This window comes from Nicotiana sylvestris, chromosome 10 (assembly GCF_000393655.2).
Source record: "Nicotiana sylvestris chromosome 10, ASM39365v2, whole genome shotgun sequence".
NCBI lineage: Eukaryota > Viridiplantae > Streptophyta > Magnoliopsida > Solanales > Solanaceae > Nicotiana > Nicotiana sylvestris.
Genome location: NC_091066.1, coordinates 108,593,269 through 108,600,520, shown reverse-complemented (window position 1 = coordinate 108,600,520; position 7,252 = coordinate 108,593,269). Strand labels below are relative to the sequence as shown.

The following is a 7,252-nucleotide window of genomic DNA, read 5'->3' as shown; positions in this document are numbered from 1 at the left end:
AACAAAAATTGAAAATCATGCACAATATTTCTTTTGCGGCTTCGACATTGATATCACTGATATGCCTTCCACTTTTCTTTAGCACCTTGTCAAGTATAGAACCCTCGTTGGGTGATTCCCTCTTTATAATGGATATCCTTCGTTAATTTGGAGAGAATTTCCTTGACTTTATCTAATGCACTTGAACTCAATGTTGCTCGCTTCAGATTGTCCGGGATGCACTCTCCCTGAACGAATTCTTGTCACCCTATTAACTTTCCAAATTAACTGCCCCAGTTTTACATAATTCGGGCTTCAAATGACACCTCAAAAAGTCCAAATCTGTACTTATTTCCCTCAAGTGTTCCCATCATCTTCAAAATTGTTTCATTGCTTCATGATTAACTAACTTTTAAGACCAGGACTAGAACTACGCGTGCATGTCATGTTACTAAAGTCAACAGGAAAATAACTATAAAAGGAAGAAAGAACTAAACAAAAATGACTAGAAATATCAGGAAATAGAAAATTGCATTAGACAGACGGTGAAAGGGTTTGAACAATAAAGCACACTAGGGTTACGACCCTGGAAAAACCTAAATAACATTAAAAGGGTTAATACAACTAAATAAACTAGGCAAAATAAAAGGATAGAAGGGTTTGAGTCATAAGATAATATCTGGATTACAACCCTGAAATAACCCAGAAAACAGAAATGACAACAAAATAAACCACCAGGAGTCCTCGGGTAATCAAGAAGGGAGCATCTTTCCAATTACCAAGCTAGACGTCTTAGCCACTGAGTTCCACATTAACATTACTATAACCTTCACAAGTCTTCATTGCATTGTCCTTAGCAAATTGCTTTTGGCTCCCTTTGGCGGGCTCGTTCTTAGGATCAACTTCCAGAACCAAGAGTGATAGCGCTGAAAGCTTTACGGCAAGTGGCCCTCCGAGGATCTCAGAAGAGTTCTCATATTCCTTTTCCACACAAATCATGTACACCATATGCGTCTCATTAGGAATAGGCAATGGACTTCGGCTAGTATCTGTTGCATTTGGATTTTGCACAGTAATGTCACCTGCATCAATAAGATTCTGGACTGCTCCTTTCAGATGCCAACACTTTTCTATGTCATGCCCCGGGGCATTAGAGCAATATGCGCACCTCAAAATTCTTTGGAAGAGGGTTTGACATTTTTAGCTGAATTAGCTTCAACATGTCCAATTCCCGCAGCCTTTGGAACAGACTGGCATATGATTCTCCAATAGGAGTGAAAGACTTTTTTCTTTGCTGCTGCCTTCTCATTTTGTACTCTGGCCTTGGTTGAAACCTTTTGCGGGTAGGTGGTTGATATGCTTGAGGAGGCGGGTAAGATATTTGTAGAAATGGTGCAGGCCATTGTGGGTCTCGTGGGTGTGGAGCATATGGCAGTGCATTGCGGATAAGGTACTAGGAAGGTGAGGTATGACTTTGGGGATTTAATGGAGAGAAGTAGCATTGGGGAGGATTATTTGGAGCACGAGAATATCCATGGGGTCGATATTGAGGCTGAAAGCGTTTAGTAGGAATGCCCACTGGATCCCGTTGTTGGCGGGGCTCAGCAACATCTTTTCTATCAATCAGAGGACTGACCCGAGCAACGTGTTCGTTCCATCTGAGCCAAAACTCCCCAAAACTTCCCTCAGGTTTCTTTTGCATCTGAGATAGGGAGGAGCGGACTGAGACAATGTCTATATTGTACTGAAAGTGTCGCACAAAATCTTAAGCCATGTCATTCCATCTATGCCACTTACTGACATCCTGACGAGTATGTCATTCAAAAGCTACCCCAGTCAGGCTCTCACTGAAATACGCCAGTAGCAACTCATCTTTCCCGCCATCACTTCTCATTTCACTGCAATAACTCTTCAGATGGGCTATTGGATCTCTACACCCATCATACAAATTAAACTTTGGCATCTTAAACCCTTTCAGCTTTCTGGAAATCTCATCTTGCTCCGCTGTCTTTGCAGGCTTTGCAGTCTCACCGGGAGGCTCAAAATGAAGAGCATAAGAGTATGGACCCGAGACCTTAAAAATTGGTTCTGGAGCATAGTGTTGGGCATCGGGGATTTTGAATACAGTCTCGCTAGAGGATCAAGGAAAGGTAGCTGGTGGATGAGCTACAAAACCATGAGTGGTCAAAGGAGCGGGATATGAGGTGGTTCTGGGGGGTGGAGTGTGAAAAGGTAATGAGAAGATATTCTGGACTTGTGACAGTGGCAGAATGTTGACAGGGCTTTCAGTGTAGTTAGTGGGAAACAATAGTGGAGGACGCCCACTAACCCAAGGTTTGTATATTTCGGCTATCTGTCCTTTCAACCTTAAGACCTCTTCTTTCAACTCAGATTCTGATTCAACAATTCCCTTAGATGGATCAATAACCCTTGTGTCCAAGTCTTTGCTAGCCATGACTACCTTGCTCTTTGACCTTGTGTTATATGGATGAGTTACCTTAAGAACCACAAACCAGCCACCCTTCTGCTCAATGAAGATAACAAAAAGGAACAAAACAAGGTCATCACGTTAGCTATTAAGGCATTTAACAGCTGCAAATATCACATTGTGTGCAATGCACCTAGCAACAATTAATGGTTCTAGAATGACTTCGAGGGTCACAAGGTCACTTGGCATCATCCCAATTTTGTTCATTTCAATCTCCTCTTTCTTTTCTTTTCTTTTCTAGCACATCTTTGTTTGCTCATTTTCCTTCCTTTTTTTTCTTACTGACTATCACTCTTTTCTTTCCTCTCATTTCTCACGTCCCACAACTTCATCCTCTTTTTTGTTTTTTCTCTTCTTTTTTTTTTCTCTTTTTTTTCCTTCTTCTTTTAATAAAATAAAATAAAAAAAATATTTCGATCGAACCCTATGTAAGTTTCCTACGTATCATGACACCGCATGAATTAGATCTTTGCGTAGTTCAGGAAGATCGAGAATAAAGTAAACAAACTAACGTTCTCATTTTTTTTCTTTTTTTTTTACCTTAATGACTACTCTGATGAGAAAAGAGAAATAAAAGAAGCAAATCCTTTTCTTTTTGAATTTTCCAGACTTAATGTTCTATAACCTATCCTAAGCTCAAGCTTATTGAGTGTATATTTTTTTATTTTTTTTAATTTCGAAACAAATATTCTATTGGAATTATTAAGGAAAAACCCTAGAAGAGAAAAATATATTTTGATTATTTTTTTTAGGAAGGAAATCTAAAGAATAAACCAAAAAAAATATTTTGAATTTTCACTTGACACCCCTGAAGAAAGATTTCGAAACGAGAAATGAACAAGATAACAAAAATATTTTTAGATTTCAATTTTTTAATTTCCTAAGGGACAAACTCTGAAAATAAACCAAAGAAAAAGTATGTTATTTTTTTTCTTCTATGTACAATGTCCTAAAGTTCTAATGAAACTAAAAAGATTTTTTTTTATTTTTCATTAATTTCCCAAAGAAGAACCTCAAAAAAAATCTTTTTGGATTTTGGAATTAATACCTTAAAGAAAACTTTTAAAGAGGTACTAAAAGAAAACTTCTTTTTTTTTTTGAAATTTTAGTCTTAATGTACTAAAAGGAAATATAAAAGCAATTTTTTATTTTGAGTTCTAGATATTAATTTCCTAAGAAAAACCACAAAATATTTTTTTGAACTTCTAGAGTTAGTATTTTAAAGAAAATATCTAACAGAAATATAAAAACTCAAAATCACTTTTTTTGGATTTTTGATTTATTACAGACTTTTCCAAATGCATAACAGAAAGTATAATAATAATAAAAAAACTCGACATTACTATACAAAACTAGAAGGTAAAAGACGACATAAAAAGAAAAACTCAATATATAAAAAAGAAAAGAAAATCTCCTTTTAATCCACTCCTGAATGAGCGATCCTGACTAAATGGTCCTGGGGCTCTGTCATGCTCAAACTCCGGTAAGTAGATCCACACCTGTATGAGAAAACTTTAACCAACACTATGTGAGATAATAACATTCCCTATTAGATACATGCAAGACATGATTGAGGCTATTTTTCTAAAATTAACCTATGTGGCTAAAAGTGGCTAAAAATGCAAGATTTGGCTAAGACCCTGCGCAGCCAATAACCTAAGACTTACTTAGAAGACCAGACCCTATGTGGGTTGCCTATGTATCACGCCCCGAAAGACGAGAATCAGGTATGCGTAGTTCGGGCAGATTGGATACGGGCGAGAATAAAAAAAAAGTAATTTAGAGAAAATATGTTTTTTGTCCCTTTTTTGAAAAAATGATGAAACATGTAAACTCTTTTTGGATTTTCTTTTCCTTTTTTTGATTTTCTAAAAATGATGAAAAGGTGCAAAATCTTTTTTTGAATTTTTCATTTTTTTGTCTTTTTCTTAACAAAAAAGTGAAAGAAAATACAACTGGGCCCTACTTGCTTTATTTTCACACTCCACCCTCTCTTTTTTTCTCATTTTTTTCATTTGCCCTCAATTATCACTGGTCTGCCAAATGACCATTTTTACCTTTGAAAATTGCAACATGTAGCACATAGAATGCATCAATATGGTCTTTTATTTTTGGGTACATGTCCTAAACGGACCCAACCCCTGTGTTGACCCCAAAGTCAGATGCACGTGATGCAAACAAGTGTTCCTACTAGGGATCCCGCACGAGGCTATGTTATTCTAGGTTTATAAACCTGGGTTTATTTGTTCTAGACCTAGCTTACTCGAGCGGACAGCTCGAACCGATGGGGAGGGTAGCGTACCGGGAATAAAGAAGCTTCACCGGCTTTGCAACTTGTCTGAACCTCATTCTAAAATTGGGATATGACTCTAACAGAAAAGAAGTCACACAAAGTGCACACTTCCCAGATGATTTAGAAGACTCAGAGAGGGGAGGGTTTTGTAATAATTTATATACAGTTCAACAATATCAAGTGGTAAAAGCAATATTTAGCACATTATGCCCAAATATGTTAATAAAACCATATAATAGATAAAGCCAAATATAACAATGATTTCCAAGCTTGAATTCTTGAATCTTGAACCAGAGATTCTGGGTTCTTTTTCCAAGCAGAGTCACCAGAGCTGTCACACCTCTTTTTTTCATATCCCGGAAGGGTATAAGGGAGTTTTTTCCAATTTAAGTGACAATCGAAATAGGATTATTATTTAAAAATCAGAGTCGCCACTTGGGATAATTTATGGTGTCCCAAGTCACCAGTTTAGAATCCTGAATCGAGGAAGATTTGACTCTGTTTATGTCTGCGAACACAGAAATCCGGGTAAAGAATTCTGTTTAACCCGGGAGAAGGTGTTAGGCATTCATGAGTTCTGTGGTTCTAGCACGGTCGCTCAACTATTACTATTGGCCTATTTATTTAATTTTAAAATACTTTTAAACCTATGTGTATTTTTAACCTTTTAGCCGCTTTTAATTATTTTAAAATGCTTTTAGGAAATTCAACGTTACTTAAAATATGCCTTGAACCACGCCACATGAATGCACCCGCGATTGACGACACGTTCTATTTAACATTGTTAAGAATTGAATTTGGGTCACATGAAATGTGCACCCGAGGTTAATAATTAAAAGAAAGTCAATTTAAAGAGCGCGCCTAAAGCAACTACGAAGGTTCAAATTAATAACAAAGTTTGCGAGGGCCATAGAAAATTCAATTGATGGCACACCTCAATTTTTAAAAGAATTATTATTAATTACATGAGGGCCATGAGTTATTTAATGAAAATGGCACACCTCAAATTTCTATAAAAGCTAGCTAGTTTTATGAGGGCCATGGACTTCGAGATTTTATTTGGCATGGCATGCCTCAATCTAGGCCCAAATCAATCAAAGAAACACCTTGGGTTCTTTATCAAATATCGAACCAATTATTAAGAGGCCTAATTACTGAAACAAGTATAGTTGAACAAATTCCTATCAGCACCTTAATAATTAAAACCAAAATCACATGGCCAATATCAGAACCCATATCCAACTTCATGGGGTCCATTGTTGTTCAATGGCTCATATTTGACCATCCAATGCTAGTCTAAAATGATTGGCTAACCAAGAGAAGCTAACAACTAATATGAAACTATTTCAAGCAAAGATATCTTAATACATAAATAGCAAAAAAGAAATAGTAGGCAAGCATAGAAACGAAAATTATCATCAGCCAAGACTAGTATTTTATTCAAGCACAAAATTCATAGCATTTGAACATTAAATCAACATTAATCGAGGTTGAGACGAGAAATGAACCTAAAATATGAATCTGAACTTTCAATTGTTCAACAGCTCCACAATTCAAAACTGAACTAGGCCGCAGACGAACAACTTGACTGAAGCTTGACAACCTCGAACCAAAACCCGCTAACGTTCCTCTAGACCCACGACTCCAATGGACGACCGTTGTCACCAAAAATTTTACCGGCAACTCGACTGGATTCTGGTGTAGTATTTCGACTCGTTTTTGGGTGGTTATGGACTGCTGTTCGAGCTGATTTTAGAACTGTTTGGTACTATTTGTTGCTGCAGCTTTTGAGTATTTTTGAGGTGGTTTTCGGCTCATTTGATAGGCTGGTTTGGGACTGGTTTGCTAGAGGATTTCGTCAAGTTTCTCTTATGGGGCTGGCTGTTGCTTTGTCAAGAGAGATGGGGGTTATTTTTGCAGAAGTGATGTTGAGATGAGGAGCCCTTTTTCCAATTTCTTGTGTGCCGAATAACAGAGGCTCGTTTTGATGATGGGGCGACCCCGTGAAGAAGCAGCAGTGTTTGGTGGAGAAGATGACCGGTGTGGGGGGGGGGGGGGGTCTTTTGAGAATTGCGGCTAGCAGCTTTTTCAGTCTTTTGGTCTTTAGGGCGTTAGTCTATTTTAGGTCCCGGCTCTTATTAGGAATTAGGTACTATTATATAGGGTAGGAATTAGATTAGGGGTATGAGCTTAGGGATAATAGGCTAGGCCCAAAAATTAGGCAAAAAAATGGGTTGCTCGAGCCCAAGTTTTATTCTTTCCCCGCGAACGAGACTAAAAATACGATCTCATTTATTAATTAATCCTACTTAAGTAAAATAACTATTAAAATAAGTTTGACTGTTAAAACAAAACTATTTTTGGTATTTTCAAGATTAAAAATGACTACAAAACATTAATGAAACTATTTTTTTTGTAATTTTCATTTTCTTGTAATAAAATAAAGTAAAAAAGTCAAAATTAGTTGTAATAGCGATATCAAGCCTAAATTA

At 36.9% G+C, this 7,252-nt stretch overlaps 1 long non-coding RNA gene across 1 annotated transcript; it reads right to left on the bottom strand.

The window, feature by feature from the left end:
• Positions 1-3,709: 3,709 nt before the first annotated feature.
• Positions 3,710-6,890, bottom strand: LOC138880351 (uncharacterized). The gene is made up of 2 exons (XR_011402972.1): positions 6,269-6,890; positions 3,710-3,979 (listed from the first exon to the last, which is right to left on the bottom strand). It is a non-coding gene; the product is annotated as an uncharacterized lncRNA (long non-coding RNA).
• Positions 6,891-7,252: the final 362 nt, after the last annotated feature.